Consider the following 26,663-nt stretch of genomic DNA (forward strand, 5'->3'; position numbering starts at 1 on the left):
TATCTAGCTTGCTTAGTGTGGTAGGAAATGCAGTGTAGGTACTGGGTTTTGAGCCCTTCGAGGGCCCTGAGAATGCTCGGCAGCTTCTTGTGGGTAAAGAGCAGGGTGCCGCTAGTGGTCTGGGCTGCTGAAAAGACTGCTTTCCTCCCCGTAACCCCCACCCCCACCCCCTGCCAGCGAAGGAGTCGAGTTGTCAGCCCAGCGGCGCCCGCAGGGGGAACGCAGCCCTAGGGGACCAGCTGGAGCTTTGAGTTTGGCGGCCTCCGGCGGGATGGACGCCACCGACATCGCCTGTGTAGACCGCAAGGCGCCTACGCTCCAGCTAAGGCCTTCTGGGAGACCCCAAAGTGCTTTTAACTCCAGCCTGGCTCAGGTGCGTTGGGAGGGTAGCGAAACTCAACCTTGGGGACCCGGTGAGGACGGTCTCTCTCCGCCTCAGGCTGTCTGGTGTCCAACCCCTCAGTTTGGCCAAAACTGCTGTCGGGTGAGATATAAGCGGTGGGTTCCTTTCCCTTTCTGAGCCTCAGTTCCTCCAATTTCAGAAGAAAGAGACAGGGCTGATCGTCTGGAGTTTTAATTCCCAGCCCTGGGTTCTGGCAGGGACCCCACTCTGGTTGCTCTCTCCGAGGACCTATTTCTCCGCTCTGGGACCGTGGGACCGTCTACAGACCAAGAGTCAGAAGCCGGGACTCCGGGGGGCCCGACGCGCCAGTCCACACTGCCCCGGCCCCGCCTGCCTTCCGGTACCCCGCAGTGCTCACCCAGACAGTGCCTGCGGAGGGTCTGACGCCCGCTCGCTGCGTTTCCAAATGGCGCGCCTTTTCCTCCGACTGTGCTAGTGAGGTCGGGCGAGAACTTTCTCCCATCTTACAGGGTTGAGAGCTTAAGCACAGAGAGGTTTAAAAAGTGTAGTGCAGGAGTGTTTAAGAGAGGCTGGTGCACCTGGGTTGAAATCCGGCCCTGTCACCCCTCCTTTTGTAAACCTTAGGATCCTCAGTTTCCTCCTCTGTAACCCGGGGCCTAGGAACACCCGCCCAGAGAGCTAGTTTAAGATTAATTGAAATAATACAGGTGAAACTCTTAGCAAAATAACGGTAAAGCTGGAGGAACGGTGGCTCTGGCTTGGGGATTAATTTCCCAGGGAAAGAAATGGAGTTTCGGGGTCCACAGGACTGCACAGCCCTGAATAGGCAGGGGGTCCAGGCCGCTGGTCTCTGCTTGAAGTGCTGTGTCTGGATCTGACCTAGCCTGTTTCTGACCACATTGGAATTTTCCTCTTTCCCCAACTACCTCCCCTACGGAACCCCACTGCCCTAAGGCTGGAGGTGAGAGAGACCTAGCACTGCCAGGTGTGGGGGTCCTGTTGCCAGAGACCTGACTTCCTCCCCTCTCCCACCCACCCGCATTTCATTGGCTGATCTGATCTGGGATCGTTCCGGCCCCTCCAAGACTCAGTTCCCCGATCTGTGCAGTGGACTGACTGGCTGTGCTCAGACGCTCTGGAGTGACTTCGGCCTGGGCCCTGCGGTCCTTCTCCTGCCATTGCCCCACTCCTCCCCTGACTCCCACCCGGACCCCACACCCGGGGACTGGAAGGCCTGAGAGCCCGCGCCGCGGCGCCTACCGCAAAACCTTCTCCCGCCGCGTCCCGTGACCTTGACGCCACCGGCAATCCCCGCACCGAACCCCTTATCTAAATAGGGCCGTAAATCAAGGACCTGTCAGGGCCCGGGTAATTACAGGAACTCCATAAAAAGGACCCGGCCGGCCGCCTGTTTATATTAGCGCGGTGTAAAATATTCTCGCTGTCTTGGGGAATCGCGTCGCGCGGTAACGCGCCATAAATCAGCCCGCGGGCCATTTACCCCGCAGCTTGAGCGCGCAAATCCCTTAAACATTTCTCTGCGGCATCTAAAGAGTGCCTAGGACTTTCCAACCTGGCCCCACCCGCTCCTCGGGCCCGGGAACAGCCAGGGCAGGGGAGAGAGAGAGAGAGAGAAAGCGGGTCGATTTCTCCTGAAGTTCGGGGCGTGAGAAGCCTCCTTGGACTATGCGGGTATGAGAAAGTAGCAAGTTTGCCCAGATCGCGTTAGGACACACGGGGAAGCCGGCCCAGAAAGGGGAAGCGGCTTACTTAAGGGCAAACAGCCCTTCTAGGGGAGGCGGGGGTGGATGGCAGCCTCTTTCTTCCCTTATTCTCCTCTTTCCTGAGGTGAGGAGTGGTCCGACCAGAGAGGGTCCAAGCCACAAGCTGACATTCCATTCTCTACCTTTTAGTTTCGGGGATCCTTGAGCTTCCTGCAATTGTGCACAGTATTATGTGTGAATGTTGTGTGCAATGGGAACTCTGCTTTCTAGTGTGGTCCCCTTATTTTACAGGTGGCCAACACAGGCCCAGAGAATGGGGCGCACTGCTAGACATAGAAGATCCTCCGCTAATCCATTTCCGTTTATCTTCCTAAAGAAAAACTAGGAGAGAGAGAGAGAAAGAGCATATGTTGGGGGGGTGGTAGCGGGAGGCAACCCTGTCTATTCTTATGTTTGTAACAGCCTTAAAAATACAAAATCTATTTAAGGTAAACCTGATGCGGCCATTGTCTAATGAGTAACATAAATCAAGCTTATGGAAAAAGAATATTAAATTTTCCGTGTCTTCCCTCAGGGCTGGGACCTGAGCAGTCGGAGAGAACTAAACATCTTCCTCCCCCATTCCCTTTCCCTTCTGAGTCCGTAAATGACAACGTGTTTACACAAGTTTTTATGTCGTCTGAGCTTCGTCCCGGCTCCGTTTCCTCCTGTGTATTTTCCGCGCAGAGAGATGTCTGCTTCAGGACGCGTTCAACCTAAACAGAACCCCGTCTGATTGGAAAATGTATTTATTTGAAAAATCGTAACTCACAGTTTTGGTGAAAACGGCCCCCAAATTTATGGGATCGTTTGGGGTGCGCGGTCCGGTCGTAAATTTAAAAGCAGGGACACCACCCCCCTCCTCCCCCTGCAGTGCCTCGGCAGCCGCTCCAGTCCGCTGGCAGGGACACCCCCACCCCCACCCCCACCCCGGTCCGGACCCCACCAGTTCCACTCTCCGGCCCTCTGCGCCCCTCCCTGCTCCAGTCCCCTGCGAGGTCAGTTGCAACTTAGCAGGCAGGTGGATTTCATTCTGGTTCCTTTCCTCCCAGTCGGGTTGCTTTCAGGGCGATTTCATTTGGTTGAACCTCACAGCGATCAGTTTCAGGTGGTCACCTAACCAGGCTCTGTTGTACACCCTCTGTTTTAGACACATTAGGTTTTTCCTTAAGTGCACCCTGGTTAGTTTCCTATTGCTAGGTTGCAGGTTGCTTGTTGTTGCCCCGCAAACAAGGGATCTGTTGTGTGCCAACCTGTTTTATGCCCAGAGGTTTGTCTCTGGTCAGTGTCCTCAAGGTCAATTTCACCACCTAGACCTGCTTCCCAGGTCAGAGAAATTTTTTTCCTTTATAGGTCCAATGGGAATGCCCTGGGAGGATGAAATCAATCCACTCCCCCCTACCTTTTGGATCCTGTTGCTAGCCTACCCTGGCAGAAGGAAAAGGCTGGAGCTGGGACCACGTCCCCGAGGACAGATGCCACCAGCCCCATAGGCTGGAGAGTCCTGAAGTCCAAACAGAACCGGAAGCACAGGGCCTTCATGAGCAATCATGGAGTCTGCTTTTTTTTCCCCCAGAAAGGCGAGGCTGAGCCTTATCTCTGCGTCTTTTTTCCTAGGGATCACACATTTCTCTATCTGCGCCCCACAACATCCCCACATGGGCCAGAGTGGGGGACAAGCTCTCAGCTCTAGGCTTATTCACCTAAGCACAGCTATCTCAGGGAAAGGGTTGGGGGATTTACTCCAAACCGTGCACACTGGAGCAACGCAGCTCTGCTCGAGAATGGTGGCAAGATAGTGCAGGAATCTCAGGTTGATTGGTAACTCAGCCCAACCTACGGGTTCCACCGCCAGCCTGAGCCCTCAGCCACAACCTGGCAGGAAAGATCCATACACAGTAGCATTTGGTTCAAAGAAATGCAATAAACTGCAGTGGAGAAAACCCAGTCGGTTCAAACCTATCCGTTCTGGAAGATCAAGAACTGGTGGTAGGTAGAAGGAGTCAGGAGCCTCAGGGCAGCAATGGGGTGCTCTTCTATTACCCAGCCTTAAAACTTGGGGCTGGGAGTAGTAGAGGGGTGGCTCCTCTTTCCTCAGGTCTCAGTTCTCCCAATCTAAAATGGAATTGGCCACGGGGACCCACACTTTCTCTAGCTGCCGATAGGACTGGAGTAAGAGACGGACTTTTAAAATTGCTTGGATGCCGAGGTATTAATCTTGAGAACTCTGTGTCTGAGGAAGTCCACAGGAGCCCAAACATCTGTAACTGGGTGGGGGGGATGGATCCGTGGCCGGCTACACTTACTGGTGATTTTTCTGGCCTCCTCCACTCTTTCCTTCTCCGGAGAGGCATTCAGAAACTGAGTCTGCGGGCAAGAAACTGCATCCTTATTAGTCTTATTATTTTAAACGGGGCCAGGCTACATCCGTCATCTTTCACATAATGGTCAATTGTAAACACACTTTAAGAAAGAAATACAAAAAAGGCATTTAATGTTGACACTAGGAAAATGCTTAGCTCTGGCATTGCAGGGGAATTGGCAGGCTCTCCTGTCCTTTGGGAGAGAAGTTAAGTGCTTCATGTTTTTTTGCTTTTTCCATTGAATTTTTAAATCTCTCAGGGGTCTTCTTTGTCTCTTTGGTTTAACCAGAGAAGTCCTTACTTAAAAAGTCAGGGTTGGATAAAAGGGCTTGTTTCGGGAGGGAGGGAGCTAGGGTGGGGCGGGAACTCTAAGAGCTGGCGCAGCCTGCGGAGCCCCTCTCCCAGAGTCTGGTCTTTCTGCCCCACAGCTCCGCTTGCTGCAGCTGAATGGGGCTCCGAGATGGTAGCTGAGAAGACAAGTTGATGGTGGGAACAGCAGAAATCTGAAAGTCACACCTGGTGACTGGAGGAAGGGGGAGCACACTTCGGGTTCTCACTGTGAAGCCTGAAAGCTGGCTCCCTTCCAGAAAGCCCTTTTCCTGGTGTGAACATCACTCCTTAGCCACAGGAACACCCCATCACCTTAGCTGCACACGCCACCGGGCACACGATGGTCCCCGTTATCTTCCCAACACTACTTAGAGCATGGAGCAAAGCACAAGAAGTCACAGAGGAACCCACCCCCAAACTCAAACCCACTGCTGGTAGTTACTATACTCATTGTCACCCATGCGAGCAAGGCCCTCAGAAAGTCTAAAAAGAACAACAAAAGTGGCAAGAGAAGAGAGAACAGAAACGAAAGCCTTGAAACCAGAGGAGAAATTAATTTAATTACCTCCTCTCCCCTGCCATAAATTCCACAGAGGAAATCAAATCTTTCTGTGCATGTGTATAAAAACCAATCAGTCTATCAAGCTCGCCAAAACCCATTACGTCTCGAACTGGCTATCCTAATTGAATAATCTGACTGTACCAGGCAACCAGGAGTCATCTGAGCCAGGTTTTTCCAGGGGCCTTTGCCACAGAGCCGGGGAGCATAAACAGGGGTTGGAGGCCCACACTCATCAGCTTGCTTGCGGAGAAAGGGAACTCTCTCCCCCTGGGTGCCTGGCTGGCAGAAGCATCCTAACATTTTGCGTCAGATTGTAATGGAATATTTCTCATAAACAGCCAAGTGTCTCTCCGCCACTCACCTGACATGTTTCTTGTTGTTTAACTTCAGATCTGACAGATGATGATAACCTGGAAAAGAGAGAGGTTAGAAATGCCGAGGGCTGTGGGGCTGGGCAGTGTAAAGGGCCCCTGCCGGAGAACCGGGACAGCACGGTGATTTGTAGGGCCCGGAAAAAGCTGTAATGCAACCTGGAGGCTAGCAGGGCGAGGGTGCAGGAGGGAAGCCCTTGGCAATGAGAGCTTGGGCTGCTCACTCTAAGGCCCTCCCATGCCACTTGCTTAGTGTTCCCTGTTGTCAGATGGAGGCTGCCCCTTCCTTTTCGCCCCCACCCCCCACATACACACTGCCCCGTGTTCCCCTCTCAGGGGCACACTGATTTATAGCACCTGTTAAAAACACATAATGGATGCAATTAGCTGTGGCACTGCAGAAATAAAGGGAGTTGACTTTATTCCACTAAAGGATACATGGCTTTGTTTTCATGAATTTCGTTCATTAATTTTAATTTCTGGCACCAATTTTTAAAAAATCATTGCTGCTTTCTTTGCTTCCTGGGGATCACCCTGTGATTGGTTTCCATTGGCATTGGTTCCCCAAGTTGACTGGATATCACAGTCCCCTTGTTGAACTTGTTTCCAAGGCAGGGAACCTTGTAGGATTGGAGCGGGTGTGGGATGTCCATTTCCAGTAAAGCTCATCCTGACGCAGGAACCGTACTCTGAGGAGACCACCTGTAGGGCTCCAGAGTAACCTATTTCCAACAAACATATTTTCCGGTTAGCTGTGTGACTCTAGGAAAGCCAGTATATATGCACAGTTACATGTGACACAGGTCTATGGTGGAAATTTAGAAAATAGAAAAATAGGTGGGAAGAAATGAAAATTCCTTGATCTTAACAAGCGATTTCAATTCCCTGGGTTGTGGCTTTCTCTGCCGAATCCTACAGACTCCAAAAAGAGATAAGGCTCTTGTCTTCACCTGTCCTACCCTCGGCACCCAGCACACATGTGACCTCCAAAACAATATTCCCTGAAAGAAATAGTCGGTTAAATGAAGCTGTGGCTGAGAGGGTCTCTAAAGTCACTTCCAACCCTAACATTTTATTTTTCATTTTCTGCTCTGGGGGGAAAATGTAATTGCATAAACTCAGATATATTTGTCACGAGGACTCTTGACATCTAAACATGTATATGCTTTTCCTCCATGTCTTGTCACTTGATCTGACAGCTTTCTGCTTGCTCTGTCAGATATTAGTTTAGGGCTGTCCCCGCCTGAGGCAACCCAGCCACCGCTGTGGATTGCAAGGGAGCTGGGCGGTCCCCACCTTGTACCAAACAGAAAGATCAGAGTACTTTTTGAAGACTCCAGCAGAATTGCACAGACAGCCCAAGAAACAGGATAGTGGGCTGTTTGCCGTTCTCAAATGTGCAGTTCTTTCCTGAAGGCATGAGACAGACCCCTCCCCTTCTGTCACATCCGACCAACATGGCTAGCTGCACGAAGCCCTTACCGTAGGTCACGTGCTTTACACACATCCCTCATTTCATCCTTGCAGCAAGGCTGAGAATGCCATTCTCTAGATATGGAGATATGCCCAAGGTCGCTCAGCTAGGATATTGGAGAAGCAGGATTCAAGTCCAAGTCTCCATGGACCCCAAAATCTTTGTTTTTAACCACGTAATGATGTGTATGTTGGGGGTGGAAAAAGGATTGTTCATATCCCAAAAATATTTTTATTTCTCCAACGTTTTAACAACATATTTTCATTAGAGAATACGAATTGCCACCTGAGCTAAGCTGTTTCACTCCCTCACCCTCAAATACCACATACTAAGAATCTTTCCTGATACAAAGGTCATGTTCATCAGTTTTCATGGGGGCATGTGCTGCTCATGATAATAAGGTACAAACCCATGAAGAGAGGAGTCAGATCTGTTGTATTCACCAAGGCATCCCCAGCACTTAGCGCCTAGACATAGAAATCACTAACTAAATATTGGACACCAAATGAATGGTAACTTGCTTAATATAGACAATGCTAAGGAAATACCTCTGGCACTATGATCATCTAGAAATTAATCATATGCTACAGCTCATCACTCAGTGGACACTTAGCAAGATTGGTTAAAGGAATCATCCTTTAGGGAGAGAGCTGACATAGGGAATTTTTAAAATAAAGTCTTACTTAAATTAGTAAAATGGAAGTAAAATAGATTCTGCACCATAATTAAGTCCCTTACTACTGTTCATCAGGAAGGTCATGCTTTCTGATCTCAGCTCTGTGCCCCCTCATTTTGTGACCCCAAGCCCCAGATCCTCCCTGGGGCCCATGAAGTCCCAAAGGTCTGTGTGTGTCTGTAAGGTCCTAAGTCATGTGTCCACCGCCGGAGCCTGCCCTGGAGTCACACCTCAGCCAAGTTTGTTGGGATGATTTGATTCTAGAAGTCAGACTTATCAGACTTGGCACTACTCCCATGTAGGAGCCTGCGTCCTCCTCTCTTTCTGCCTGCTTCTCTGCCTACTTGTGATCTCTGTCTGTCAAACAAATAAATAAAATATTTAAAAAATAATAATAATAAAGACCACAGCCATGACATTTATTTGGCACTCATAATGTGGTGGGCAGTGTATTAAGAACGCTACATGGATTATCTCATTCATCTCCAGAGTGCTTCATCAGAAAAGTGCAGTAATTATCCCCATTTTGCGGGTAAAGAAACTGAGGCACAGAAAATTTAAGTAACTTGTCCAAGCTTCCCCCACTAGCAAGAGGCAGAGACGTGGTTTGAACCCATGACGTCTCCACATTCATGAAAGGATAGAAAGAAGAAGGAGAGAGGAAGGAAAATTATTCCCAGGAGGAAAAAAAAGGTCCATTCTCAAGAATGAAATAGAACCCGTGAGCTGATGTAAGAGACACCCATCTGCTAGCCACACGTGGAATCACCTGCGGGGCTCTGTGGGGTCAGGTCATGATCCCAGAATCCCTGGAGTCCCTGGATAGAGTCCCATGGCAGGTTCCCTACTCGGTGGAGAGCCTGTTTCTCCCTCTGCTCCTCACCCTGCTTCTCCTCTCTCTCTCTCAAATAAATAAATAAATAAGTTTTTTAATGTCTTAAAAAAAAAAAAAAAAGAAATGCAGACTCTTTGCTGCACCTCAGACCCACTGAGTCAGACTCTACTTCTTAAAAAACAAGTAAAGAGATTCATAGGCGCAGTGAAATTTGGGAAGCACAGTTAATAGAGAATCCATTTGAAAACAGAGAGAAAACCCATTTGTGTTTGTGTGGGCTGGTACCGCCTTTTCAGAAATAGGGGCACAGCTGCCTGAATCAGGGTTTTTCAATATGAAAATGATGCCTGTTTCCTTGATTGGGAAAACACCTGAATAGATTGCAATCAGAGACTTTAAAAAAAAAAAAAAAAAAAAAAGGCAGAATAGAATGGAAAATACCAGAGTGCGTCTTGTGAAGGAAGGGTATGAGTTCCTGCATGGAACTTTTACATCAAGTATATATGTGTGTGCCGGGTCTGAGCTGCGGTGACTCTCTTATGAATTCTTTGCCAAAAAAAGTTTTAGCAACCAGCCCTCACGTTGTGGTCGGAGGCGGCCATGAAATTCCAGACTGACATTCAGAGGTGTGGTGGATCCACTTCCCGTTTCTGATACACGTAGGAACTCTGGCCGAAAGGGTTGGGTGGCTGGAGCAGGGGTAAATGTCTCAGAAATGAACTGTCTTCCTGTCTAGCTGCAGAAATGTGGGCCCAGAGAGGGGAGGGACTTGCCCAAGGTCACACAGCAAAACTGAGACTTGTGCCTTTGCATAAAGGGGCGCTCACGGTGTCAGGCCTTTCATTCACTTTTTGTCCCAACCATGGAAGACCTGAGTGGCTGGACGGGGATCTGGCCAGGAGGCCAAGCAGGCTAGGGGACATGACTCTGGAATGTGTTGGGGAAACAAGACGCCTTCTCTTCCAAGCCTGACAAGCTAACAGGCCTATGTGTGGCCAGAAAGGGCTCTGGTTATCTGCTGCCCGTCCCTGTTTCGTTTGGTCTGTCAACTCCAGCAGCAAAGTGCCCCAAACGTGTGAGGCTTGATAAAGGTGGGGAGGTAAGAGGGTGGACGTGGCAGGACATCAGGGACTAGAGCTTGAGAGATGTTCCAGAACCTCTGCTTCTACATTTCCTCTCAAGAGGCTGGGAAAGTCAGTCAGACCCTCCCGTCTCCCTTCATAGCTCCCTTCCCTGGTGACCATGGCTGAGACCCTGACCTTCCTCGAGGGCCTGGGTCCTCTCCATCTCAAGAGGGAACAGGATCGACTCTTGAAACTGAGATTCTGAATGAATCAGAGGATTTAGAATTTTAGAAGAAATCTACCTTCTTATTCTTCTTTTTGTATTTTTTTTTTTTAAACTCAAAAAGTAATACAGAGAACTTGGGAATGAGAGGAAAACACCCACCACCCTACCTCCCCCAAATGAGTATCGCCATTATGATACAAAAGGTTTTCAAAACGGGGTCATAGTCTACCCTATTGTGCTGTTCTCTCTTAGCGATGGGTTGTGAGTTTTATTTTCTTTTTATTTTTTATTTCCTGGTCAATGATTATCATTGGTTTGTTTATATGACCCGGATATTTGATGATAATAAACAATTGTCTCTAGATTTTTAAGTGTGACAATGCATTGTGCCCATTCTTTTTTTAAACAGTCCTTTTAGAGATACATTCTGAGCAGTTTCTGAGTCAAAGGATCTCTGAGGTTCCCTTCAGAAGAATACAGGAGGGGGGCTTGGGAGGCAGTGGAAATAAAATAAGGCTGGCCATAAGTTGGTAATTATTGACACTCTCTTATCTCCATTTTAAAAAATAAGAGGTTTTATCAATGCTTTTCCATAATACCAGTTTTTTGCCTATTTTGGTCACAGATCCCTTTATAAAAACAAGTTATGGACACACTTCCCAGAAAAATCCATATTCCCATATCATACCCACAATTTTAGAAGGTTCACAGTCCCCTAAAACCCAATCATGTATCCCTGGTTGGGAACTCCTGAATTACAACATGGATTGTTCTTTAAGATTGGGTGGGAATTCTGGTATATCCATCATCATTCACTTCACAAATTCCCCTATTATTGGGAATTTTTATAGTAACTAAAATTATTTTTAGTGAAACATTCTGTGACCTATGTCTTTGCATGTATATTCCTTATAACTAAGTTCCTAAAAGTATCAAAGGACATGTCCATTAAAAAAGCTTTCCTTCCAGGATATCACATTCGTCCAGAAAGTATAGCTGATGCCTTTTAAATCTATTTATTTATGTGATAGTTCACATCTATTAAAATCCATCTCCATCATTAGAGTCAAGATGTCTGGGTTCCAGCCTAGGCCGTAAGCTCCATGCCAATGTGACCTACCTCTCTGAAGCTACATTCCCATCTGCAAACACAAGGTTACACTAGCTGACCACCCCTCCCCCCACATCTGCCACTCTGTTCTGTGATTCTTTTAATTCTAGAAATTCTGGCAAACTCTGTGTGGTCTTCACAGACCCTGTACTTCTGCCTTTTCTCGAAGAGTGGACTCTAGATGCATCTAACTGTTCTCACTCCCCCAGTCCATCTCTGACCCCCAGGGTGCTTTTCCTAAAATCTCTATAGCCTACAAGGTCTGGTTCAGTGGGCTCTGGAGTCAGACTTTAGGGTTGGAATCCTGACTCTAAGGAGGGTGCAACTTTGGGTAAATGGCTTAACCCCTATGCCACAGTCTCTGGGTATTCAATTTCAGTACCTACCTGACATGGTCAAGTGAAGATTGATTGGGCTAATACACGTTAACATGCTTAGAACAGCCTAGCATATAGGAAACACTCATCAAATACTTGCTATTCTTATTACGTCTCTTGCTTACCCAATCCCCTCTGAGGACTTTCCGTGGCCCACAGGGTGTTTGTAAGGACTCCTTTGCATGGAAAGCCAACCTTCTCTAGCACCTGTCCACAACCTTCCTTGCAGCCTTTCTGCCCGTGTCCCCTCACAAACCCTGTTGTTAAAGCCAAATGGAACAAGTCCTATTTCCACCCCCAACCACCAGCATTAGGTCTTGGCTGGAGTTTTTCCCTTCATCCTGATGCAGCTTCTAGAAGCCCTCCAGCGGAAGGTCCAGGGCTCAAATCTACTTATGCCCGGGGCCAGACTGAGCCCCTGGAAATCTCTGCTCATACATGGTCCTTAGTTTCCCAGTCTGTAAAATGTGTTGGGAGTAGTGAATGGTCCCTAAGGCCCTTTCAGCTCTGGAAAGCTCACTGGTTCCAGAATGAGACCTGGCCTAACATTCAGGCCCTGGTCTGGGAAGGCCACATGTTTGAAATGTCATTTCCAATGCCTTTCCTCAAGTGGCCTTTATTACAACATTCAGAACACACAGGCTTTGATGTAGAAGGAACTTTGGGTTTGGCTCCCTCCGTCTCTTTTTGTTTATTCTGTGGAGCTAGTTCTCCTGCCCCTGTATGAAAACTGGAACAGAGCCATGTGTTTTCTAGTCCCTTTAGGTAGTGAAATGTCCTACAGTTGGGACGCCTGGGTGACTTATTGGGTTAAAACCTCCGCCTTCAGCTCAGGTCATGATCCCAGGGTTCTGGGATTGGGCTCTCTGTTCAGCAGGGAGCCTGATTCCCCTCCTCTCTCTCTGCCTCTGCCTGCTTGTGATCTCTGTCTGTCAAATAAATAAATAAAATCTTTAAAAAGAAAGAAAGAAAGAAAAGAAAAGTCCTACAGCCACTTCCAGTCACTAAGTATCATCTCCGATCAGTGCTGCCAGAGCACCACATCTCCACACTGGGCTGGAAGCAGGGTCTTCTCCCTGCAGTCCCCATGCCCAGCTTGGCTGTGTGGAAGCTCTGGTGAAGCCTGTAATCAAGAAGGAAGCATATTTGGCTTCTCACTTTATCTCCTGCTGATTGCATCTTCTGTTCCTGCACAGTTTGGTGAGCTTGATTGCCAGGGCTGGAACCGTGGAGGGAGGGAGCAGCTACCTGGGGTGGTAGCCGCATGTGGGGGTGCTCTGGACCTGGTGGGCATCCGTAGTCTCCCGCAGGGGGCCGTTGGCCAGCTCACTCTGCCCTCCCTGACGCTCTTCACCTGCAGGTCCTTCGCCAGGTGTAGACAGCTCTGTACCTGGAGGTGGCTTTCTCCTTCCTCAGCCCCTCAGCGTCCAACAGGCCCTCCAGCTCCTCTGGGCATGCCCTCCGGGAACCCCCTTCAGACAGACCCCGAGATAAGCTTCCTGGCCCTCTCTCTAGCTGTCCCATGTGAGTGCACCAAACTGCACAGCCCTTGCTCCTGTCAGCTCTGAGGGAAAGCTACCCGGTGAGCCTTGGCTCCTCTGATCCATTGTTGAAGCCACTGTCCCCCTCAGAGGTGGCCCAGGCAGTAGGACGGGCAGAGTGGTCCAGCCGCAGGTGTTGTGTCCCCTGAAATGGAGGAGACATATTTTAAGCTCTAGGAGTACCATCCTCCTAATGGGAGATGAAGAGAGAGAAACTCCCCATCACTTTTTTGGGAGCAGGAGGGACTCACAGGACACCAACATCTCTACAAAACCACCTCTCCCATCCTCAACTTCTTCCAGTCCTTTAACACCGCCCTCGGGGAGGGGTGGAGAACAGCCAGCTCTTGTCTACCATGATCTAGTACCTTCCTCTGGAATGTGGCATCTGTTACACGTTGGCCTCTTGCTGCCACTTCCATTTTAATGTCACATTACACTTATAATTGTAGCCACCATTAATCTGATGCTTTCTAAAGGCAGGCTCAGGGCTGACCATTTGTAGTGAGTATCTGCTTCCCATCCCCCACCACCAGCTCTGTGTATCCTGTTCTCCTTCCGCACACAGCGTCCTGATCTTTTTTCAGGTAATGGCCTCTCCCTCACTTTGTGTGGGCTGTTGGGACGTTCAGTAATGCTCTGGGTGCCCTGCCCAGACTCCCTTCCGGGAGGCACATGCTGGATGCTAACGGCTCTCAGCTGCCCCTTCTCTGGACCCTCACCCCCAGGTAAATCACCTGGAGCTACCTGACAGGGTGTGCTTCTCCCCCTGCGGGTGGCCCGTGGTCCCTGACTGACTCATGGGGGATAAATCTAGCCCCTGGGCCTCAGGTGTGGACAGACTGTGGTACTAACCGTGCTCCAGCCTGACCGTGGGATCAGACCGGGACCAGACGGCTCCTGAAGCCACATCTCCGACCGGCTTCTTCCCTCCCCAGGCCTGCTGCCTACCAGCTCTTCCGCCAGAACCCTCTCAGCAAACAAATCACACAGGAGTCCTCGTTCTGAGCTCTCCTTCCAGGGAGCCTGACGTAGCCCGGGTAGGAAGCTTTCTGTACCCGTGGCGGGTCCTTGGCAGGGCTGTCCTTTATTCCTGCTCTGCAACTAGGTCACCATCCAAACTCTGCCTCTTGCTAATGGCATTAATTGGGCAAATTACCTGAGCCTCGGTTTCTTCATCAGGTCACTGGCAGAGACGATAATATCTAGATGAGCTTGTTGCGTCAAAGGAGGTCCCGAGAGCTCGGTTCTCAGCACATAGTGAGCGCTCAATAAATAGTAGCTGTTACAGTCATGGTGCCGTGGCTTCCACCATATAGGGCTGACCGGACGTATTTCAGCCAATGCAGGGCCGAAGGAGGCCCCTGACAAGGACTGTTTCTCGGGATCCCAGTGTCCTTCTGGGTGTTGTGTTCTTACCCCAGGTGCTCCTGTGAGGGCTCCCTCCACGAGCCTGCACTGTGTTCCAGGCTGGCAGAGACTGGGCAGGAAACACCCCTGAGCTGCGCAGACCAAGTGGAGTGGTGCTGGGGGGCAGTGCCCCATCCTCAGGGGCCGCAGGGCTCAGTGCCACAGGGCTGTGGCCATTTGGCAGCTTGGGCCCAGCGTGACCAGATCCTGGAACTTTCGAGAAAAGCAGGGATCTAGGCTATTACATGAAATTTCCCATCTTTTAAATGTTTTGACTTAAAATGCATCTTTTTTTTTTTTTTAACATGTTGTATTAGAGAGAGAGAGCAGCTATGGCGAGAGGGGCAAAGAGAGAAGCAGGCTCCCCACTGAGCAAGGAGCCTGACACGGTGCTCCATGTGGGACCTGGGGATCATGACCTGAGCCCAAGGCAGATGCCTCACCAACTGAGCCCCCCAGGCGCCCTTAAAACACGTTTTTAATGCTGATTGGGCCAAACTAAATCCATCTGCAGCTAGATGTGGTCTTAGTTTGCAACTCCGGGTTAAAGGTTAGGATGGATGGTTTTGTGAAAGCAAGAGCTGCTCTCCTCGTAAACCAGCAGATTCCATTTCCAGAGCCTGAGGATCCAGCTGGGTCTGGGGCTCCTTCTGGCTTTGGCTGTTACTGGTTTTTAATGCTAATTTAGAAGGGGGTCTGGCTTCCCAGGGTGGGTCCAGCCCAAGACCCATTCTCTGCTCTCAAAAGGGTGAGATTTCATGTTCACCAACATACCAGGAGAGGAAAGAAGTGTGTGTGTGTGTGTGTGTGTGTGTGTGTGTGCGCGCGCGCGCACCCACATGTGTATCCGTGTATGTGCACACACCTGCATGTGCATACATGGGCAGCTCTGTGTGTTGAAGGGGGATGGGTATGCCATGGTCCAGCTCTAAGCTCAAAATTGGAACCCTGAAGTTTTAGATGTAGCTTTTATTTTCATTTATTTCTGTTTGTAGAGGCAGAAAGAAAATTAAATATTTATTGAACAAATCTAAAAAGAAATGAAATAGAGTTAGTTTTCTTTTCCAGGGATGTCTGTGATCTATTTCAAGAGAGAAAAATAAATAGCAAGGGGATATACAAGATGATCTCATTTCAGTAAAGGCAACAACAAATCCCTAATGGACCATACGTGAGGATGTCAGTCTCTCTGTGAGCGAGAGGAACAGTGTAGAAGGATCCTCAATGGGCTGTTAACACTGGTTACCTTAGGGGTAGGGGCAGGGAGGGTTTGGACCACAACCTGTCCTGTGTACACACTTGTGTCCTGTTGTTTTACTTGTTTTAGTAAGCCTACACTGCTGTGGTAACCTGAAAGTCACGCAGTTAAGAAAAAAATTAAAATACAATTACGTGCGCACCTACCAAAAAGACTAACCATCCAAACTGTAGAGTCATCTCATTTTCTCCCATAATTATTTTCATCAGTCACACGGTAAAAAATCAGTGAGAAAAAAGGGGGGAGAGAGAAATCACAATTCATATATCATTCATGAGCCTTCTGGTGCAAACCCTTTAGACTTTGAACTCTCAGGCAGCACTCACACTGTCCATGAGTCAGACCCTGTGCTGGCACTTGAGGACCACAGTGCCAGTTCTCACCCCATGCTGTAGGGCCTGTCAAGTTACACTCAGGATGTGGCAGACTCACGGGTCTCTTCCCCAGGAGACCTTGGGTCAGTGGAGCAGACAGAACAGGCAATCTGAATTAAATAGGTTCCCTGGGGAATCCTGATGTGGGTGCCTTTTGGACCAGCCATAGTCCAACCTCGCATTTCCCGATGACAAGACTGAGGCCGTGGTGACTCGCCCAGGGTCACCAGTCCTCGTGGCAGAACTCCAACTTCAGCACCCGCCACCCCGCCCCCCACGCACACACCTCCTTCGGAGCCCTCCTCACTGGGCTCCTGTAACTTTCCTCATGCAGACAGATGTTATTGTTTTCTTATGCCTCCAATTAAACAAAAAATCCTGTCAAGGGCAACAGGCCTAATGCACAGAGGCATTAACCAGACTCGCAACCCGACCCGGGTCCTGCTCCTGTGGGTAAAGCACATCTCTCCACAGGTCTCCCCTGCAGGCTCTCTCCCGATAAAGGGCCCCACCCAGGCACCACGGGGGCCGGTATGGTGGCTCCTGCAACCCCTGCGGAGGCCTCTGGGAGCAGAAGCCTCCAGCCGTCCCTGCTGCAGCCTTTAGGCCCACAGAGATAGCTTGGGCACCAGGAAGGTCAGAGCTGGGGAAACTGAGGCCCAGAGTGGTGAAGTTACCCATGGGGTAGAGGCAAAATCTCCCACTGGCTTTGCTTCAGTTAAGGGCTACTAAGAAAAGGGGGAAAGGATTGACAACCCTGGCGAACTGTTCCCCAGGAACAAGACCTGCAGGAAATGGGACCATTGCTGGAGCCCTTCCTGCCTCTCTGTCTCCCTTCCCAGGCACAGAGACACTGGGAGACTGGGGGGCAACTGCGGCCTCCCCAGTCCTCCTGTCGCCCACCTTCCAGAATCCTGTGTGGGTCCAGGACCCTGAGAGGGAGGGTGGACTTGGAGCTCAGGCCTGGGAAACTCTTAGCAAATTCCAACTCCTTTGGATTATAGATAGAGAAACTGAGGCCCAGAGAGGGGGAGGTACCCATCCAAGTTCACACAGACTCAAACCTTGTCCTCTGAGTCCCTAACAAGTGTTCTTTCCACAAGGAAACCCGTTCCCAGCTAAACTCCAGCGTGGGGAGCCATTTCCCCAGCACTGCCCAGCAGGTCCTGCAGACCGAGCCCGAACCTGGGTGCCAGGCTCCACACCCGCCTCTACAGCCCCCGCTGTGCTGCTCAGAGGTGAGCAGATGCATTTTCAAGAGCTGCCTTCAGCTGCTTGGTAGATAGGCCCTTGAGGGAGGGGCAGGCTTGTCCTGGGAGGGCCCTCAGGTCTCAAGCTTGTGGCCTCACATGCAGAAGTAGTTTCTGTCATTCTGGCCCAGGAAGCCCGTGTGACGCACCTCACTGCATACACCAGCCCTCCCCACCGCACTCCAGCTCTGCTCTCTGGGCTCCCCAAACACACCATGCTAATCCCCACTTCGTGGCCTTTGCACTTGCTGTTCCCTCTGCCTGGAATGTTTTTCCCAGCTCCAGTCTGGTTTTCTCTTGTCATTCACATTTCAGCTAAAATAGAACCTCCTCAGTGAGGCCTTCCTAGCCCAATCCATCTAAAGGCACTACCCGGTCCTTCTGTCACATTGCTCTATTTTCATTCTGCCTAGAATTTACCACCGCCTTTAAAAAAATTGCTTATTTTTTTAAAAAGATTTTATTTATTTATTTGACAGAGACAGAGATCACCAGTAGGCAGAGAGGCAGGCAGCGAGAGAAGAGGAAGCAGGCTCCCCACTGAGCAGAGAGCCCAATGTGGGCCTCGATCCCAGGACCCTGAGATCATGACCTGAGCTGAAGGCAGAGGCTTTACCCCACCGAGCCATCCAGGAGCCCCTAAAAAATTATTTAAATGTGAGTAATTAACATGTAGTATATCAGTTTCAGAGGTAGAGGTTCAGTGATTCAGTGATTATATAATACCCAGTGCTCAATTACATCACGTACCCTCCTTAATCCCCACCACCCTATTACGCCATCCCTCCACCCCCCCCCACAACAACCCTCAGTTTGTTCTCTATAATTAAGAGTCTCTTATGGTTTGTCTCCCTCTCTGATTTCATCTTGTTTTATTCCCCCCTTCCCCTATGCTCCTCTGTTTTGTTTCTTAAATTCTGCATATGAGTGAGATTATATAACTGCTTTCTCTGATTGACTTATTTCACTCAGCATAATACCCTCTAGTTCCATCCACATGGTTGCAAATGACAAGATTTCATTTTTAATGGCTACATAGTATTCCATTATATATATGAACCACATCTTCTTTATCCATTCATCTGTCGATGGATATCTGGGTTCTTGCCATAGTTTGGCTGCTGTGGGCCATTACTGCTATAAACATTCAGGTGCAGGTGCTGCTTTGGATTTTTACTTTTCAGTGGCTTCTGTTTGTTCCTGCTTTCTAGAATATAAGGTCCATGAAGACAGATATCCCTAAGCCCCAATGACACAGTATGAACACATAGCAGTGCTCAGTAAATATTCATTAACTTAATAAATAAATGAAAGAATGACCTGGTGTGTGGTGAGCTTCTTACAACAGCAGGAAGCAAGTGGAGGCTGGATATTTATCTCTGGGCGATGTTATAGAGGAGGCATGCCTTAGTCATGAAAAGAAATTAAGAATCTCTTCCTTGGTACTTGCTTGCTGTGTGACCCAGAGGAAGTTACTATACCTCTCTGAACTTCACTTTCTCCATATATTAAATGACAGCAGCAGTAGTACTCAACGCATAAGGCAATTGTGATGATTATGTGAGATGCTGTGGTAGAGAATTCAGCCGGAGCCTGGCAGACCATGCATGCTCCACAGTGAGTCATCAATAAAATTCCATCATCGGGGGGGGGGGGTCAGGTGTGACAAAGGGCTCGACAATCCATTCTAACTGTGAGTCCTTTTGACTTTTTGACACCTGGACTCTTGGGTGACACGTGCACTTGCTTGAGCATCCTCTGCTGTGTCTCCCAACCTCCACTGAGCACCTTCTCTGCCTCCTCCCTGAGCCCTGAGTCTCTGGGGCTAGGGACAGCCCCATCACTTCCCTCGTGCTGCTAGCAGCGAAGGAGGAGACAGAGCATGGCTAAGCCTGGTTCTCGGGGGTATGTCACCCGAGTGCCCAGGGGAGGCATGAGAGTGGGAGTTGCATTTCTGCTACAGGCATCAGGGAAGGCTTCTCTGAGGAGATGGGACAGAACTGCACCTGCTCAGTGGGCAGGACTGAAAAAGAGGGAAAGGAGGAAGGGGTAAAGGCCTGGAAGAAGGGGTGTATTGATTCATTCACCCCTTTGTTGCTTGGAATATTGAAGGATTGCCTAATGTGCAGCTGGCCCTGGCTGGACCCTGAGGAGGGCAAGACCCCCAGGCCACCCCCACCCCCATCATAAGGAGACCTCAGCCTCATAGGAAGACAGACAAGCAGAGAAAGCAGTATAAAAAGAGAAACAAGAGGCACAGGACCTCCAGTCCATTAGGGGTTAGGGGAAGTTTCCTGGAGGAAGCAACAACTGAAGTCAAACAGGGGCAAGATAAATGTTCCTGGCAGAGAACAGACTGTACAAGGACTAGCAGCAAGAGAAAGGGCTTCGAGTTCTGAGACCTGAAAGGCGTTGTGCAGCTGGAGCCCCAGAGAGGAGGGTGAGCTTGTACGAGGAAAGGGTGGTGGGGGGTGGGAGTGGGAAGGGCTCTAGCCTTTATCCTACAGCGGCGGGAGTCCCTGACGAGTTTAAAGCAGGGGCTGTGTGTGGATCAGACCTAGCTGCATTTGTCAAAAGGTCACCGTGCTGTGTGGAGAGGACCATGCTGGGTGTGGAGGAGGCAGGAGGGAGACAGGTTAGATGAGATGCTGTCAGGATGAGTGACTCAGACAGCGGGAAGGAGGAAAGTGTCACCTTCCTTCCTGAGACTAGGCTCCACAGGGGTCTGGGGGCAGTAGGCAGGAAAGAGAAAGAGGGAAGCAGATGGATTACCAACAGGGAGTCACTCTAAAACTGTGGCTTGGATTAAAAGGCATCATTTCTCAGGATCCGCAGGTGGGATACACCTAGTGGGGAGCCATATAAATGCCTGGGCTGGGTAAGGAGTTCCAGAACCACTTCCGCGTGCCTACTGTGTATCAAGCATTGTTCTTGGGCGCTGTGGGTACGGTGGTGAGCAAGAAAGAGGAGGTCCCTGCTTACATCTTGATGGAAAAGAGGGACAATAAACAAAAACACAGTTCACATGGCTCGTGGTGAAAAGGGTTTCAGACAACAGTAAAGCAGAGTAAGGCTCAGTGGGAGGCGCAGAGAGGGTTTTGCTGTTTCCTTGAGTCAGAGAAAGCCTCATTCATAAGGACACTTTTTTTCCTATTTCACTTTAAAAAATAGCATTATAGGGGCACCTAGGTGGCTCAGTGGGTTAAAGCCTCTGTCTTCAGCTCTGGTCATGATCCCAGGGTCTTGGGATTGAGTCCCGCATCGGGCTCTCTGCTCAGCGGGGAGCCTGCTTCCCCCTCTCTCTCTGCCTGCCTCTCTGCCTACTTGGGATCTCTCTCCCTCTCTCTGTGTCAAATAAGTAAATAAAATCTTTATTAAAAAAATAGCATTATAGGGATAGAATTTGCATATCATACAATTCACCCTTTTAAAGTATGCAATTCAGTGGCTTTCGGTATATTCACAGGGTAGTGTAACCATCACCACCATGTAATTCCAGCACATTTACGTCATTCCAAAAAGAAACCCCGCCCCCCCCAGCCACATCCTGTTCCTCTTTACCCCCAGCACCTGGCAACCACTGATCTACTTTCTGTCTCTGTGGACTTGCCTATTCTGGTCGTTTCTTATAAGTGGAATCATGCGATATGTGGTCTTTTGCGACTGGCTTCCTTCACTTAGCATGATAACTTATTAAATAATGAATAAGGCAACTTTGGGGCACAAACCTTTAGGACGTGAACGAGTTGGTGCAGATGTCAAGGTGGCACTCAGGGCAGAGAAGACCAGGGTCAGGGAATCCCAAGTTGTCCAATGACTGTAGAGCACACAGGATTTTCTCCAGCCTAGCTGCCCCGGGCCCTTGTGGGAAAGGAGGTTTGCTGGGCTGGCGGTGAGGACCAGCAAGTCAGGCAGCTGAGCTTGGGGGCACCTAGAAAGCCTGTTACATACCTGGCCTATGCCTAGCCTAGCCCGGGTAGGTGGGCTGTAGAGATGGCCTCTCATACCCCAGGAGACTTAAAAGGCTCCCTCTGGCCTCAGTATCTTCATCTGTTTAACTGGGGGAATCATTTGGCTCCTCCGATCATATGGAACTGGAATGACATTCCAAAGGACAGATATGAGCCTGTGTGGATCAAAAGCCTGGAGGTGGGAGGAGCTGGTGTTACTGTGATGGTTTGAGGCACTGGGGGAATAGAGGGTGACCGGAAGCACAGCTGGGCCTGTCCTTAAGCACCAGCTCTCTGTCACTATCTTTTCCTGGGGGTGTCCTGGGTCTGTAACAGGCCCTTGGGGATCTGGATGGCCTTTTATGGGATTTTTGCATAGCCAGAGGATGAAGACCGGAAGAGATTTCTTTGTACTCCCTGGTGATTCTGGATTTTTTGAGGCTGGGTCAGAGATAGGGCCCAGGAAGGCATACTGATGCCCAAACCAAAGCTGTAGCCTCCTGCTCACAGCAATATGGAGGGATGAAAAAAGGAGTCTTGGGGGGGATGTCTCGGCATAGAGGGACCTTTGGCAAATTCCTTTTCTCCCATGATCCACAGACTCCCCAAATGAGGACATGGACAGCATAGTGCAGAGTATCCCTCAACCATGACACTCCAGGATGCCAAACCTCTAGGATCACCGGGGAGAAGTGCCTCAGGACCCTGAGACTCAAGATAGGACACATGGTTGACACATGGTCTGACCACAGAGTACAATTTTTCTCTTAAAATGAATTACTTCTTTTCATTGGTAAATATTTTAGTCTATACCTCTGAAATGTAGGGCTTTTCTTTTCTTTTTTAAAGCAAACTAGAATAGCATTATAACATCGATCAGCCAACTCTCGCCACAATAGTGCTGAGTAACAAAACACCCAGACTTCGTGTTGTAAAAGACCAGTTTGTGGTTGTTTCTGGAAAGTCTCTGGAGCAGCTGGGTTTGGACAAGGTAGGTGGGGTTGGCCCCAGGCCGCCGCTGGGCTCAGATCTGTTCTACGTGTCTTTTGCTCACATGGGGCCAGAGGGTCAGGCTGGGACGTGTTCTTCCTCCCAGGGCAGGAACTCAGGAGCCAGCCCGTCCATGCAAGACATTTCAGCTTGCTGTTTGGTCACGTTCACCAGCGAAAGCAAATCCTGGGGCCTCTCCTGGATTCGAAGAGGGCAGGAGATACACTCTGCCTCCTAATGGGAGGAGCTGCAGAATTCCCCAGAGTTTCAGGGAAGGAAGGGTAAGGAATTGGTTCTATTTTGGTGATCAGCCAATCCCAGCATCCGCCACAAGAAATGAATGAGGTATGGATGGATGGATGCTTCTTTATGAACTCTAGATTCATTGCAGGTATGTACGATACTAATATTCCTTTTTCTCCTCCCATCTGCAGCCAGTGAGAGCCTCTGCAGTTCCACATGACCCCAGTAAGTAAGACTCTGAGATCCCCCTTGCTCTTTAATATTGATTTTAAGATGTTCCCAGCTCATCTTGCACATTTCCTGTCCCAGGTTTGGAATCAGCCTATTATTTTTAAAAGCTATCCATTTATAAGGTTTAAAAGTCAAGCCACTTTTTAAAGCACAGGATGTATGGCAAACTCCCTACCCCCAACCTCCCAGGCTTTTGACTCCCTTGCGGGCAGGCAGGCGCAACTCCCAATGCCCGTTAATCTTTCTGGAGATATTCTATGCCTAAATAAGTACATGGGGGTAGGTATCGTATTTTTTGAACAATAGAAATAAGTTCATGTTTTATTTCACGTTTTACAGTATGCAATAGCTTCATTTCACAGCATATCATAATAGGTTGCCATTAGTATTGCATTTACCATGTACTAGGAGAGCCAACGTCTAGATGAAAATCTGCTCAAATCAGAAGGTTTTAATCACGCCCACCACCTCCATGTTCAGGGGCCCAGACGCACCTACTGTACAGTGATCGTGTTTGATAGCGTTTCCAAGCATGGTAATGATTTTGCATCATAGTACAAAGTGATTTGTACTATGTACTATTATTTTAATTGTTATGAACAAATTTGAATATATAAGAGAAAACCCAGGATAACAAGGAACCCCACAGCACCCCCGATTCCTTAATGGAAGCCGTTCTTCCATTACTGAAACCATGTTCATTTGGGCCTAGCTCCTGGCTTTTTCTGAGTGGAGGGAACTCTCATTTCGAATCTGGTCCCCACTACTGCCTTTCCAGTTCCCACTCTCCTTCTACATCTCTGCCTTGACCTCCACTTCAAAGATCCAGTCTCTGGGCGGGGGGAAGAGGGGGCAGTTCTGAAACTCTGATTAGAGTCAACACATCCTGAACATCATGAGCTCTTGGGTGCCATCTACGCCAAGCTCTCCCTTGTAGAGAGAGGGATGCTGAGCTCTGAGTCCAGGGGTTACACATGGTAGTTACACAGCGTAGCCATCTTTATTTCACATCAAACTGTGCCAGAAATGGAGGGTTCCCGAGGGGCAGAGAGCAGCCACTGTCCTCTGACCCCTTGGGAAAGAGGGAAGGTATCTTCCTTCTGAACTCAATCAGAATCAAGGGATTAGGGCAGCTTCATAGACAAAAAAATAAAAATGCATGCTCAAACAGTACAAAACAACAAAGTAAAAACTCAGTCTCCCTCCTGACCCTCCCTGCTGGTTTCTTGGTTTCTTGAGTATCTTTCCAGAGGTAGAAGAGTGTGCGTGTGTCCTTAAAAAAAAGATGTGCTGAGAGTTTCGGTTCGGGATGATGAGAAGCTTCCACAGGACAGTGTGATGGTTTCCCAGCAATGTGAATATCCTTCATACCACTGAACTGTATGCTTAAAAATTGTAAAATGGTAAGCTTTTTGTGTATTTTATCACAATTTAAAAAATACAGATGTGTGTATTGCCTGCATTTTCCTCCATCTTTTTTTTTTTTAAGATTTTAAAAAATTTTTTATTTGTTTGAGAGGCAAAGAATGAGCAGGGGGAAGGAGCAGGCAGAGGGAGAGGGAGCCCGACGTGGGGCTCGATCCCAGGACCCCGGGATCATGACCTGATCCAAAGGCAGACGATTAATTGACTGAGCCATCCAAGCACCCCATCCTCCATCTTTTTCAATTAACCATATATTTATTTAGGAAGATCATTCCATCATCACCCCATGAAGTGACTTGTTCTTGGACATCTTGGTTGAGCTGGGAGCTGTTTCCCTAAACACCCCTCCCTGTTAGGGTTTCTGGTTGGGGTTGCCCAAAGGAAGAATTTGTAGAGATTTGGGAGGTGGAAATGAAGCAGCAGGCATTCCTCTCCCAAGGTCAAATGCCAAATGATGGCCCCACAGACCAGCAGGGGCTGGGACCCCCCACCCTCGACAACAAAGGGAAGGTGCTCTGTAAAGACACAGTCCCCAAAGCACCTTCCAAAGCCTTCCAGGGACAGCCCCTTGTGGGCTCCTCAGATCCACCAATGCCCCTCCTGCATTCTCATCCCCCAATCATGCCAGGTTGTGATTCCCGTAATAAAGCCTTTTTTTCCAGAAATCATAGTGGTTTTGTCTCCCTTAGGGAACACTGACTATTTCACTATGTTCTGCCCCACATATTTTTTTAATTGTGGTAAAATACAAATGACATAAAATTTACCATCTTAATCTTTTTTTTTTTAAAGAAGATTTAATTTATTTATTTGACAGAGAGAGATCACAAGTAGGCAGAGAGGCAGATGGCGGGGGTGGGGGGGAGGCAGGCTCCCCACTGAGCAGAGAGCCTGACATGGGACTCGATCCCAGGACCCTGAGATCATGACCTGAGCTGAAGGCAGAGGCGTAACCCACTGAGCCACCCAGGCACTCTTAATCTTTTTTTTTTTTTTTTTTAAGATTTACTTATTTTAGAGCGAGTGAGTGTGGGGCCAAAGGAGAGAGAGAAGCTGACTTTGCACTGAGCAGGGAGGCCAAATGCGGGGCTCGATCCCGGAACCCTGAGATCAAGACAACTGAAGCCAAGAGTCAGGTGCTCAACTAACTGGCCACCAGGTGCCTCAACACTTTTTTTTTTTTTTTTTTAAGTAGGCTCCACACCCAGGATGGAGTCCAATATGGGGCTTGAACTCATGACCCTGAGATGGACATCTGAGCTGAGATCCAGAGTCAGATGCAAAACTAACTGAGCCAGCTGGGCACCGCACATTTTAACCATTTTTAAGGGAACAATTCAGTAGCATTAAGTACACTAGTCGCTCTGGAACCAGTCTCCCAAACCCTTTTTGTCTTGCAAAACTGAAACTGTGCCGCTTCCCTCCTCCCCCGAGCCCCTGGCAACCACCACCCCTTCTGTGTCTGTGAATTGGACTCTCTAGAAATCTACTATGAGTGGAATCACACAGCATGTGTCCTTTTGTGACTGGTGGGTCAGGTGCTCCTTGCTTTTCAAGGCTGAGCCATTCTCCACTGTGGCATAGCCCTCACTTTGCTGTCAGTGTGTCCTGGCAGGTGTTTGGGGGTGGGGGCTGGCTTTGGCCAGCTGGGGCTGCTTTGGCCTCTTACTGCCTGCTGTACAGGGCTCCCCAGGAGTCAGGGGGGCACTGGCTTTGAATCCCGTCTCCTCCCAGGGACCCTTTGGGGGACATTGGGCACCTCATCAGTGTTCAGGTAAAGAGAACCGCCCCCTCATGGTGGCCATCGGTGGGAGAGCCATAGCTCCCCTCTTGGGTCATCCAATCCTCAGCAGCCCTAGGGCACCCCACTATCTCTGGGGCCTGGCACATGGGTTACTTCACTCTGTCTCAGGCAGCCTTCCCACGTGTGCTGCTGCCACACAGCTCGTGGAACAGGCCTTCCTACCTCCTCTGGCCCTTGCCACAGACTGCTGCTCGGATGCATGTGCGGGGCCTGCCGAGGGTCCTGGGGGCCAGGTCACCCGCGGAGCACTTGCCTCCACTGCAAAAGCAGGAACGTTTTTCTCAGCCCACAGTTCTCGCCTTTGCTTGTCAACATCATGGGGTTCAGGGCACTGGACTGGGGGCCAACACACGCAGCCATTCCTCTCACACGGTACCAGCCCATGCTGTGAATTTAGATAAGCCCCTTCCTTCTGTGGCCTCTCTTTCCCCTCTGTAAATCTCAGCCTTTAACTAGAGGGTCTCCAGTGCTGCTCTGAACATACAGGCTCTGATTTCCTCCAGTTCCTTCAGCCAGTGTCCATTTATCTGTCCATCCATCTGTCCATCCTGCAATGCTTCTCTTTAGTTTTTCATTTTACTGGTGTTTCATGTCCTCTCACCGAGCCATGCTTGCACACGGCCACATTTGCAGTGTAGGGTTTGACAAGCACAGGTCCCTCCTGCTCCTGT

The sequence above is a fragment of the Mustela putorius genome, unplaced genomic scaffold (genome assembly GCF_011764305.1).
Source record: "Mustela putorius furo isolate JIRA1106 unplaced genomic scaffold, ASM1176430v1.1 tig00000407_pilon_pilon_pilon, whole genome shotgun sequence".
In the NCBI taxonomy this organism is placed as follows: domain Eukaryota; kingdom Metazoa; phylum Chordata; class Mammalia; order Carnivora; family Mustelidae; genus Mustela; species Mustela putorius.